Here is a 13334-nt window from a genome sequence, read left to right as displayed (position 1 = left end):
AATGATTCCATATTGCAGTGCTTGGAGGGATCAGAGCATTTTGTACCAACTCAGACAGGCACTGATCCAGGTATGGGGCACGTGCAGCTCTCCCAGGGGACAAAGCCAGTCAGGAAAATACATGGAGCAAGTGGCTGAGGCTCCTGCAACCCCACCTCCATCTCCCCACAGTCAGGTGCTCACAGCTGCACCTTCCCCACTGCTGCAGTAATTTTTTCCACATGGAGCATCACCAGTTGTCTCTGAGAACCTGAATCTGCCTTCTGCAAGTTGTGCCTGGTACCAAAACAGACTGCACAGTGCTGGCTTGCTGTTTGCTGCCCAGTCCATCCACCTGCCATTGCCTGGGGGTTTGACCCACCTCTCTGAGCCAATTGTTACCTCCTAATTTGGGGTGATGAGTTTCTCAGGGCCAAAACATCACCTGAACAGAAAAGACAGTGTGATTTTAGAGTAGATGCACACCCAGGGCCTTGCTTACCTATGCTTACTCCTCAGTGTCCCCAGTTTAGCTCTTGCACCCTGAGTTCTCCTTTTCGTTGTGCTGTCACATCCCAGGTGAGAAGAAGAATGATGCTTCAGTTCATAACCCTGCCCTTCTTAGTGACACTTCAAAGAAATCAGTGTAGTGATACAAGTGATTTTATTGAGTTGTAGGACTGTATTTTATGCTCTGAAGGAACACTTACTTCACATAAAGGCTTTGACATTTTTATAGAAATGGCTATAACTGTGTTATTCTATACGAGGAAGAATTTATTAAGCCTCGATCTGGATCTCCTTTTATGTTATGCAAATGACTAATAACAACCCTTCTTCATTACCAGCTCAGTGCCCAGGCCAGGGTTATTAAATCCCCCCTTCCCTTCCCTTCCTTCAGTCTGCATCTATCAGGCTGCCACATTAGGCTGCAACACATCAGAATTCATAAAACCAGCCCAGACTTGTACAGGGATACAAGGCTGCAGAATTAAAGCCCAAATTGCAGAGCACTGTGGGTTTTTGCCTGCTGTGAGAGGAGCAATCCAAGGTATTTTGGGACATGGTGTGTGGAGTGAGGCACAACACCACCTTGTTTACTTGTGATTGTGAAAAATTTCACAACCACCATATACTGGGGGGAAAAGTAAGGGTTCATTTCCCTCACTAGCAGATAACACATCCTGCTTTTTCTATTTTCAGGAGTGGTTTCCGCTGTGTTCCATCCAGATGTGCAACCATCCCCTACAACTCCCTGCTCTGATCTCATCCTGGAGCTGGCTACGGAGGGCTGGGGTGCTTGTGGCACCAAGCAGGGCTGAGAAGATGTTTCTGCATTCTGGGTGATATTTAGACACTCACACTTGTAAGATGAATCTTATTTCTCAAAAAAATCTTTGAGTGTGTTGGAGACTAGTTTGGGTTTTGTGATATGCTAAAAGTTGGAAAGCAATAAAGACTTTTCATTGTGTAAAGTCAACAGACTAAGAAAGTAGCCATCCCAGATTCATCTGATGCTAGATAGTTGGGGGCAGTACCCTGGGAGGCAGACCTGAATTAAACTTTAAAGGTGCATCCCAGAAGTAAAGCCCATTTCTCCTCAGTCTGGGATGACCACACAACCACTGAAACTGGGTAAATGGGCTGAGGACAATAGTTGCTTCTCTGGCTTCTGCATGCTCTGTAAATATCAGCTGAATCAAGTGCTGTAGGTGAGGAAAGTAAAGGAAAACCTTGTTTTGTGGATGTGGATGGGATTTTGTGTGGGCTAAACACCAACTGTTCACCATCTTTTGTGGATGGATCTAGCCCAACTGATCAGAAGTGGCATGTGCTGAGTGAAAAAATATATATCTGAGGGAGTTCCTGGCCATCATTTTATGGATGAAAGGGAGAAGAAAAAGACATTCCTGTGAGATTCATTTTCTTAGCAGGGAAAAGTTACCAGTGCTCTTCCCAGAGCAGTTTCAGGAGCTGTAACTATGTTTTTGTGTATCAAAGGAAAAGGGTGTTTACACCTGACCCAGCCTCTGGGTAGATGAGATGTTCTGTCTTGGGAAATTGTCACCTTCAGGGTGGCTGCCCTCACATAGCTAATGCAGAGCACAATTTTTCCCTGCAGTGTAGTTGTAGCAACCTGCCAGTGTTCACCCAAGGCTACAGCAGTTTTCTCTGCTTCCATAGCCTTTAGGTCAGACTCTGGCCTGACAAAAAGTGCTAATGTAGATTCTCCAGAGCTCAGTCTGTGATTTCTGCTATATACCATTGACTTCTTAATGAAAGAAAAGTATTTGTATCCCAGCAAAACACATAGTAAAAATTATAATTTAGGTAGAATTTTAGGGTAATTACCTATAGTGAGGGTTGGATTGGTGTGAGCATCACCAGCTCCTGCTCTTTCTGAACTCATGTCCAGCCTTTTTTTGCACCCCTGGGCCCGCAGAAAGGGCTGTGATGTGCACCAGAGGTCCCAGTGCAAGGACAGCCATGTGCTGGGGGCTCTGCTGCTGCTGGCTCCTCACAGGTGCTGCTGTGGTTTGAGCCTCTGTTCAGGTATCTCACAGCTCACTGATGAGCAGAGCAAGTAAAGACTACAAAGCTGCAGTCTGGAAATGAGAAATAGATGCTGGGTTATAAAATATTATGCAAGTAAAATAACAGCTCCCTTTAAAGCCAGAAATAAACTTCTTTGATGAGGGCTTAGCTATGATTCCTTCTATACTGAAATAATTTCAGAAAAGTGCAGCCAGCTTCTAGAAAAGGCTTAAAACATGGGATTTAATGAAACAGAGTTTAAAAACCTCCAGAGCCAGCCATCCTTCCAGGGCTGTGGGGTCGGCTGAGCTTTCCCAGCACCCCGAGGCAGATGTGGGGCTCAGCACAGCGATGCTGAACGCGGAGCCCGCAGCCGGGGGTCGCGACAGGGTGGGTGGGATGGCGTTGGATGGTGCTGGTGCCCATTCCCTGCTGTGCAGCTCCATCTAGGGGCTGCTCCTGCCCGGGAGCAGCCGGAGCCGGGCATCGCCGGGCACGATCCCGGGAAATGGGCTGACCCTAGCAGGGACATGCCGGGGATGCAGGAGCCCCAGCCTGTGCCATCTCCGGAGCTGCTCCCAGCCCTACTGGGCAGCGCGGGGAGAGAAGTCCTGGACCAGCAGGGACTGAGCCTGGTCAGTGCAAAAAGGATTCGGTGCCTTGGGCAGGCAGAGGTGAGTCCTCTTTGCGATGTTTGCGATGGCACTGGACACGAGGCTCTTAGAAACATCCACTTTTCATCGGGTGCCTCCTCGAGCTTAATCTGATTACATTTCTTCAGTGAAAGGGTGGTCAAACATTGGAAGAGGCTGGCCAGGAAAGTAATGGAATCACCATGCCTGGAAGTTAAAAAACGTGCAGATGTGGTGTGTGGGGACATGGTTTACTCAAGGACCTGGCAGTGTTGGGTTAATGGTTGGACTTGCTGGTCTTAGAGGGTTCTTTCAACCTTAATGATTCTGCACTTCTGAATCAACTCAGGCTTACCTCGATTTAAGCCCAATTTGGTGCAATTCACTCTGGTTCACTGATCCTCATCCCTGCGGTGAAAGGTGCTGTGAACTCCAGGGCTGGGAGCAGGCTCAGGACCCTTGCAGTTCCCCCTCAGTGGAGGCATTGCTCACAGGGAGGAAGGGAAGAGCAGCAGCTGGGCTGGGAGAGCACAGCAGCCAGGCACCACTGTGCCTCTCTGAGCTCAGGATGAGAGGGAGCTCTGCTGTCTCCTGGGCCACCTCTCTGCAGGCAGTAGTGACCTACAGTTAATCAGACGGGATGGGATCTACAGTTAATAAGGCTTGGGATGCTGACAGGGCAAGTTTCTGGTATGGTTTTCTGTGTTGAGCTACACAGAAAGGACTTTGGTGAGGTTCTCTGAGGAGGACCTTGTTTTCCAGCTCCTCAGGAGGATCTGCATGGCTCATATCCCATGAAGCCCCTCAGGAAGGAGGAAAGCACATGAACAATGTGCTCTGGGAAGGACTGGGGCATTGCAGCCTTCACATGTGGCATGAAGGAGGGTAAACAAAGAAGGCTGACCCTGTACATTATGCATTATCCTTTACAGAAGAGGTAAACCTAAAAGCATGCAGATTCTGAGTGCCTAACATAGGGAAAGGACAGGGGAAATCAAACTGTGAGTGAAGGTGCTCTGCTCCAGGCTTGCTGGGGATCTGATGAGTGGTAATGTATGATCAAACACTAATTGCCTTCAAATAAGAGGAAAACCAGCTCCAGGCCAGCTGACAGGGAACCTGCTGGCTCCGTCTGATGCATATTCAGAAGCACATCAGCAGCAGAGAGAGCCAGCTCATGAAGTCAAGTCTCATAAGTATTTGCTAGTTAATGATCCCAGGGGAAAGATCACAGTTTTGCCACAGCAGTGAAAAGTACACCCTAATCATTAACTGAGTTTACAGGTAATCACAGTTACATCATACTTAGCCATTTTCTAATATCAGAATAATCAGAATCAAAATAATCAGAATCATTTTGAGGGGGGGTCCTTCTAAGCTGAAGAAGAATTGGCCACAAAACCAGACTTTTCCTGCTCTGTATTCAACAGTCAACGTGTCTTAACATGACATTTCATTAAAGGCCAAATTTCTACTAACCTCAGCAGAAACAGTAACAAGCAAAGGGAAGACCAGCAAATGAAACATCTTCTGGCGATAAAGACGCAGCATGATTCAATGAAATGTGAATATTATTTATTTAAAGAGTGATTGCCATATCATTGCCATCATTTACTGTGGATGACAGTAAAACAGGAACATCTGTCACCTGGCCTGGAGCTAATGCTCCCATGCCCATATTCTGTCCTCCATGTAATTAGTGTATGACATTTGCTGCAGTCTTGAAGCAGAGCTTTAAGTGTTTTATATTTTCCAACATGCTTAATTAGCAGCTTTAGTAGTTGTCTATAAATTTCACCATGAGGGGATGATAGAGCAGAGACCTTTCACACAGCACGAAATGAATAACTGCTGTGGGCCTGCCACTGCTGCTGGGCAGCCAGTTCAGCTCTGGGTGAGGGAGAAGAAGGGAATGCAATCCTTTGGTGCAATGGTGAAAAGCCTGACAGAGGGAAAGTGGTGTTTTCTCATTTTCACACAGAGAACAGGAATGTGTGCATGTGTGGGGAGAGCAGTCATGGGGCAGAGACATGAGGTAATGGAAAGTTATGACAATGGAAAGAAGTAGAACCTTGCCCAGACTTCTGCACCTTCAGATCCTCCAAGGCTCCCTGTTCTCCAGCAGCTTCTCACAACACACAAGTACCTACATGCAGACTAATTAGAACAGCACTGATGTGTTTTCCTGAAAAGACTGGAGGTAATAAGAAGTCTGAAAGCAGGGGCCATCCTGTCCAAAGGAAAGGCTGAGAAACACTGGTCTCTGTAGCTCACAGGGGGCTTTGCACCCTTCATGTCTCCCTGTGGCTGCATCCCATCCAGCCAGGCTCTGTGAAGCTGGGTCCTTCACTGCCTGCCAGAGAGCCCTACAAGAATCCCTATCTGTCCCTATGTTCACCAAGGGGTCTTCAGTGGCAGGCTTGAGGGTTTTTTTGTCTCTTTGTTGCTAGTTTATGTAAAAAATCAGAAAAAAAAATAAGCCTAAGTCCTGAAAACCTTCAAAATCCTCAGCTGTTTACCCATGTGAGTTTTAAAGGCTGTAACTTGTGGCCCTGGTGGGGTCTCAGAGGAGCTTCAGGCAGGGTTTCCACATGCCTTAGAAGAGGATCACCAGTTTTGGTCTGCAGAGGAGCTGGTGACTTTCTCCAGTCTTTTTGATATCTTCAGATATGAAAATCTCCAAAGCTCCAGATTTTCATATTCCACACCCTTCCTGTAGGTAAAGACAAAACAGATCTCTATTTGCATTTTTAAGGTGTAGAAATGAACCATCCTCATAGATATTTGATTACACAGTTGAACAGCAACTGCTGCTCAGTGACACGTGCTGCACTGCCCATTTTCCCAGAGCAAAGCTGCCATGGTGCTTTGGATAAAGCAAAGCTCTTCACTGACAGCCTTCCCTGAGTGAGGATGCTCTGTTGATTCACTCTGCAGCATCTCCTGGTGATTTTCTCCTCCTTGTGCCTAGTGGGAAAGCTGGGCAAAGAGAAAAGCCTGATTTGCAGCTCTCCATCCTTCTTGGTGGAGAAAATATGAAGCATGCTGCTCAGTAAATTAAATCTGTATATTCATAGTGTCCTTTAAACAGTGTTCATTCACCTGAAAGCCAAACTAAGGCTCTGGCTGCATTCAGATGTCTTTTGGGTGAGTACTGGATCCAAACAAATAACTCCTGTCACTGTAGCTCACCTTGGAGAGTTTTATTAGTTAGTGAAGATGCCAAATGCAAAGAACAAAACTGAAGCCACAATGTCAGTTAAAAATTAGCTACTCTATTAATTAAGTCTTGCTTACATCCTAAGCTGCTGGTATCCTTTATGGCTATAAGCATATTACCATTAATTTTATGGAGAATGCAAATGACATCACTGTAATACTGATGGATGGCTTAGTATGTAACAGGATGGTGGAAAAACTGATAATTTTATAAAAGTATAAATTTTGTTGTGTGGATGGCCCAATGTGCTGGATCTCTGCAATGCTTTCCAGGACACAGGATGAACGGGGACTATTTCTTGTGTCAGCTGCAATGAACATAAAATAGAGGTTTTCAGGAGCAGTGGGAAGGGGAAGCAATTTTCATGTAACTGATGTTATGAAGCTCATCAGAAATTCTTCACTTTTAGGGCTGTTTCAACAATGAAATGACAGGTTTTTAAATCCTCCCACACAATGCAATCATATAGTAGTATCACTAATTGTTGTACTATAGTATTATTTACTCCCAAGCACTGTCTTTCTTATTGCTGGTTTAAAGTACATGTGTATGTATGTGTTCATATCTATCAATCTTCCTTCTAAACCAAAACTTTCTGCTTTCTGTCTCCAAACAGCATCACCCTGTTTTCATCTGACCCCAAGTGCTGAGGTGGTAATGTAACCACTTGGTCAACCTGACTGCCAGGAATTTTCCTCTACAACAAAAGGAAAGCCACATGGTCATGGCTATGACCCTGCCTCTGCAAAGGACCCTTTCCCTCTTATTCTCCACAAATATTGATCTGAAAGCCAAAGGGGAATGCTTCACACCAGGCCCTACTGAAGAACTTATTTGAGACCCAAGTTTCTTTGTGCTTCTTCTCACCTGCAAGCAAGAAACAGCTGAGGGCAATCCTGCTGCTGAGGACAATCCTGCTGCTGAGGACAATTCTGCTGCTGAGGGCATCTTTTGAAGGAAAAGGGCTGTCAGCCCAGAGCCAGCAGGCATAAAGTATTACAGTTCCCATTGCATTGAACAGCATCCTTTTATGAGCTGACAGTATGCAAGCCATAAAATCCATGGATGTTTCTGTACTCTGTAAAATGTGTTCTTTAGATCTGTCCAGGGAACAACAGCTTTTCCAGTTTATTTGTATGGGTGGAGTTGAGGAATGCTTTCAATGTTTGTTGCACAATCCTCTGCTACTGTGGCTGAGGGATTGCTCTTCCCCTGCTACTCCCAGTGCACTGAGCCCTTCCTGCTCTAGAGGTTATTGTGCCAACCCCAAAACCTGGTCTGCTGACCCAGGTTATTGCCTTGTTGCATTTGCTCTAGCTGCTCTCTTGCTTCCAGTGGTGCCTGTGAGCTCAGAATGAGAACAGGGCTTTTTCTCTGTCTCCTGCTGGGGTCTGGTGCTACCCAGCTGTCCCCACTCAGAGCCTGCAGAGCCCTGGCTGCCACAGGACAAACCCACTCCAGGAGCAAGCCAGAAAAGGGGGAATGGGCAGGGTGGCAGGTAGAGCTCATGCCTGTGCTTCAACCCTAACTGGTTTTCTAATATAGGTTCAGGTAGTATTCCTTAGAGAGTCAGATAAGGAAAATAAATACCAAACATAGAATAAATGCAGAAGACACCACATAACCCTAGATTAACAGTTTAGTGCTTCTGTGTTGGTATAGAAAAGTAGAAGCATCCCCAGGTTTTTATGGTTTTCCTCTAAGGGCAGTCCAATGTTCTGTCTTCATTGAATTTTTTTTTCTTACAAAATTTCTGTTGTAAACTAGAAAACAATCTCCCTTTTGTGACCCTTTTGGCTAAGGCGGAAAGTGTTTGTGGTCTGCCTCAACTAAAACAATAATGTGAAATTTTATCTAATCATCTAGTGTGAAATTAGTCAGATGTGACATTTTTGCCCTTGTGATCAACTTGCAATCAAGGAATATACTTTCAGTAAATGAACAGATAGAATTTCTCTAAATTTATTTGTCATTGCACTCTTCTATCCTGCTATGGTGGCAAATAAGTTAGAGAATTATCCACAGTCCACCCACCCCCTTTTTCTGCCCCACAAAGAGAGTTACACTTATGGCAAAAGGATAAATATAGCCAGAAGCTGGGGGTAATGAGCTGAGCCTTAGTCCATCCATTGGAAGATCCTTGAAGAGAATGCTTTGATCCATAACAACATTCCTGGTGAGAAAAGAGGCACCACCTGAGTCCCTGCACAGCCAGGGCCAGGTGCTGATTTGATGTTTCTGCGCTTCAGATGGGAGCAATCCCTCAGGGAAAGGGTGCAATGAAAACAGCCCATGAACTAGTGGAATGAGGTCATGTCTAGAGAGCTCAAAAACAGAAACTGTGGCCATGCAATATAAAGAATCCACTAGTTAAAGACCCCACTGAAACTCCTGTCATGCCTTACCAATACTAAGATTTCTTCTGTTTCAAGAGCTTTGTTGTGGTCTCCTTTAGGCTGTGAGTTTTCCTTTCATGTATTGGATATTCCTGCTAATGTCAAAGCTGATTGTCATGACTGTTTTTAAATTGTTTAATGGCCACTGTACTGGAGTTTAAATAATTCTGTACTGTATTGGGTTTTGTGGCAAGGCTTTGGTGAAGACACCAGAAGCCTCCCCTTTGTCGGACAAAGTCAATGTCACTGGCAACAAAATGAACCCATCACTGGTTGAGGATGAGGCCATCAGAAACACCATCCCCATAAACACCACCCCCATCCTCACAAAAACCTTCTGCACTTTCTGCAGCTAACTACAGCCCAAATAGCACTGGGAAGGGGATATGCTTTCCATGCATTTGTGCTAACATACTCTAGTTTTTGGAAAAGTACTCCTCCAAACCTGCAAAAAAATTTGACTCTACCCACTTTGTAGTCAGCACCATTTGTCTGGGCAGGGGTATAGAATGTCACATACTGGTTAAACTGCATATAACTTGTAAGACTTTGTTTACTTTTGCCTCTACAGAAAAAGCATCTGTTTCCTTTCAGTGTCTAGAGTTTCACCTGAAATTGGTAAGTACTGGTTGACTTGTATCAGCTGAGGGAATGAAGCCTTTCCCACTTTGTTTTTGAAGGTGCCACAGGTGTTACACAATGCATGTGGAAGGCAGCTCTATGTTTTCATTGCAAAATGACAGCAATATTAGAGAGAGGTGAAAATTACTCTGTGATACTTCCAAGTTCCATTAGCTAATAGAGGTGTCTGAGCTCTTTGCTCTAACTTATCTTGGGCTGTGCAGTAACAGGGAGTACAGCCCTATAATGCCCAGATAAATGCTCTCTTTGCCAACCCAAGCATTCATGTCCCTGTGGTTCTATTCCCACAGAAGATGGGTGGCCAGCTGTGTAACATGCTCTGTGGTTGTTGGGCTTTCAGCCTGGACTATCATGGAGAATTCCAGAGTTAGCCAATCCATCATCTCATTTTTCTTGAAATATCTTTTCTGGGGCGTAGAGGTTCACAGAACAGATAAATATTTATTTGTATATCATCCTTTTTGATACATTACCATGGAAACAAGTAATGAAAAAAAATACTCTCAAGCAAGTGGTTTTGTTTTCAAATATTATTTTTTCAACTTTCACCTTTCCAGCTCTGCTCCTGTTGGGAGATTGGATTCTCTTTCTGCATCTGCCACTAGATGGTATTGCTTTAACAGGCACTTTCCTGCCTCTTCTGCACCCTTGAGACACAGGCCCCAGAAAAGCAGGGGCTGCCTGTGTTTTTAATGTTCTTCAGGCATCTCCTAGCAAATGTTGAGGACACAGAATAGCAGATATTTAGTCCCACAGCTGGCAGCTTCTTGTGCTTGCAGCTCAATTTCTGCTTAAGGACAAGTTTTATATTTGCTCTATAATCCACAAGGTAAGAAAGGTCTTTCTTTGTTCATCCTGAAATTTCAGAATACCTGATGTATAAAATCTGAAGCAAACAAACAAAACTTTGTATCCTCCGAGTCTTTTAGCTAATACAAAAATGCAAATAAAAGGCTTCTTTTTCTTTCACAATTGTAAAATTTTTTCAACAGTTTTGTATTTCCTTTATGTGCTCACAAAAGAAAAGCAGCTAATATGCAGGAAGTCATTCAGCAAAATTGTTATTATTCAAGGAGATAAAAACATCAGTGTGGTGAGATATGAAGTAACTTTATATTAAAAGTTAATGACTTGGACTGTTCAGTCTAAATTATTTGTTATTTCCTAATCCTTGATATGCATCTTTATGGTAAGTTTATATGATGTGAGACTTATTCCACTTTTATATTTCCTTGTTTTGTTGTTCTGTTATTAAACTTTCTTATGTCATTGCTTTCTCTACTGGGGAAACTATCAAGAAAGTCAAAAACTTTCCACCAAAAGTGGAAAGAACATCCTCTAGTGTTTAGATGTTCTCTGTACCCACATTCATAATTTTTCAGCAATCCAATTTCTACCTTAAATTAACTTTGTCTTAAATTAACTCTAAATTAACTTCATTGATTTGCTAAAATGATTTGTAATTGCTTTAATTGTTTATAAGTAAACAAAACCTGTTCCCACATTTAGGTTGAATGTTGGGATTGGCTAGCTGAAATTTTTTTGGGTGTTTTGAAGAACTCTTTGGCAGTTTTAAGTTTGAGTCACACAGCAAACCTTCCTTGGTGTGTAAGGGAGGCCCATGCCAGCCCCTCCTGCCCCTCTCATGCAAGCTGTCCCTTTGCTGGCTCGGGTAGCAGTGGATTCAAAGACGAGGAGGGCTCCTCTGTTTTAAAAGAACATGAAATTGGTTGGTTTACAGTGACAGCATGACCCCAAGAGCCAGACCCAACCCCATAAGTGCTGAACAGCTTGAACTGTGCTGCATCTTCACAAACACAAGGGAGCTGCCAGCTGAGCTGTGTTCATTGCTGGGGGTAAAAATGTGATTTTAACAAAATTCACCTTCTTTCTCACGCATGTTGGAGAAAACAAAATAAAAGGCCTCAGTATTTGTAACCAGAGTGTAGAAAATCAGTGCTGCAGACAGTGCTGCTCCTTGCCTTGCACTACAGCTGCTGGTGCCCATGTAGTGTCCTCCAGCCCAGGTGAAGGAAACTCAAACTCTGAGTAAACCCTGAGAGGCAATATCACAGCAGGAACTACCAGAACCAAAGTGCTTATTTCCTGATCTTACCGACAGCAAGGAAAGGAACCATCTCACATTTCCTCTCTCCCAGGGTAGCAGGGTGCCAAGGTGGCCCAGGAAGGAAGGAAGAGGCCTCTGTGCCGTGCCATGGGCAGTTTGGCACTGCAGCCAGGAGCAGGGCAGGGCTGCAGGAATGCCGGAAGGCTGCACCCTGCTGGAAAAGATGAGGAAGGAGTCCTGTGGAGTTAGTGACTCACACAGTTAAAGTTTGGTGTGGCTGTGGCAAGATATCAACATGATTTTACCATAAAAGGGGCAAATATGTAATTACTGTAGTATATGAGATTCAATGAAATGGCAGCATCAATTAGACAGCTTCCAGAGTGTTTGTTTGGAAACTTGCAAAGCTTTATTTCCTGCAAAAGCTGTTCATTGAGTGTCAACAATTAATTCCCCTGCAAATGAGACTGATTGCACAGCAGAGACTGTAATATTCTGGGCTTCTGTTGGAAAGCTGGGTTCAAGTCCATCCTTTGGTGAGTATTTAAGCAAAGTAGCTTCAGCAGGAATGTGAATGAATAGCTTGAACAGAGCATAACCTTGGAAATGCTTAGTGCTCATCAGGCTGGAGGAGAGTGAACTCTGCAGGAGTCCTTGGACTCTCATTTGCAGAACCTGTTAGTTATGATGGGGATGGTTTCTTTCAGATTTTGATCAGAATGTTTTTCTTTGGCTGGAGAAGGAATTTCAATTTAGTGCCAGGAGAGCAGAAAACCTTTAAGTGAACAAGCCTCCCTCCTAACAGGATGACATAGAGACAATTTGCAGTGTCCCTTTCAGAGAATGCCTGTGTTATTTCATTTGAAGTGTTTTGTACTGATGAGTTCATCAAAACATCAATACCACAGGTTTTGCTGGCTCTGAGACCACAGCCATTTCCTGGAAAGCCTCAGCCTTCACCCAAGACATCTGACAGCAGTTTTGCCATACACAAGCCCTCGGTTTCTTTCTCTCAAGGAAAGCACCTGTAAGCAGCACAGGCAGCACCACTGTTCCAAGCTGGCAGTGAGCCTGCTCAGGGCAGTTTCCCTGTAGAGATGATGACTTTGCTCAAGCCCAGCTGAAGCCACTGCTGCAGTCCAGGTCCCAGGCTGCCCTCCATTGTCACATCTCTCTTGCCCCCATCATTCTATCCTTCTGTTCCTTCATCCCTCAGTCCCTCTGTCTCTCCTTCCCTCGGTGGCTCCATCTTTCCATCCCTCTGTCCCTTCATCCCTTAGTCCCTCCATCTTTCCATCCCTCCATCCCTCTGTCCTTTCATCCCTGCATCCTTCTATTCCTCTGTCCCTTCATTCCTCATTTCCTCCATCCCTCAGGCTATTCATCTCTCCTTCCCTCCAACCCTCCATTTTTCTGGTCCTTTCATTCCTCATTCCCTTCATCCCGCAGTCTCTCAGTCTCTCTTTCCTTCCATCCCTCAGTCTCTCCATCCCTCCATGCATTTTGTCCCTTCTTCCCTCCATCCTCCTTGTCCCTTCTTCCCTCCACCCCTCTTTCCCTCCATCCCTCAGTCACTCCATTTCTCTTTCCCTCCATCCCTCAGTCTCTCCGTCCCTCTGACCCTCCATCCCTCACTCTCTATGCCCCCGTCCCTCTGTCCCTCCATCCCTCACTCTCCCTTTCTCTGTGCCTCCATCCCTCACTCTCTGTCCCTCCATCTCTCACTCTCTCTGTCCCTCCATCCCTCACTCTCTCTGTCCCTCCATCCCTCACTCTCTGTCCCTCGGTCCCGCTGCAGTATTCACCTCCCACCGCTAGGCCGCGCCAGCCCCACGGTTGCTATGGCGACGGCGGCGGCGCTC

General features: G+C 45.0%; 1 long non-coding RNA gene across 1 annotated transcript in view; it reads left to right on the top strand.

The window, feature by feature from the left end:
* The window catches only part of LOC131088460 (uncharacterized), a 36770-nt gene extending 26163 nt beyond the window's left edge, over positions 1–10607 (top strand). The window contains exons 3-4 of the long non-coding RNA XR_009115111.1: positions 1183–1345; positions 6983–10607. This is a non-coding gene — a long non-coding RNA (uncharacterized LOC131088460). The remainder of the gene's footprint in view (positions 1–1182; positions 1346–6982) is intronic.
* Positions 10608–13334: the final 2727 nt, after the last annotated feature.

Source organism: Melospiza georgiana, chromosome 12 (assembly GCF_028018845.1).
Source record: "Melospiza georgiana isolate bMelGeo1 chromosome 12, bMelGeo1.pri, whole genome shotgun sequence".
NCBI classification, from domain to species: Eukaryota; Metazoa; Chordata; class Aves; order Passeriformes; family Passerellidae; genus Melospiza; species Melospiza georgiana.
Note: the sequence above shows the minus strand (reverse complement) of the source record. Positions and strands in the feature narration are given on the sequence as shown.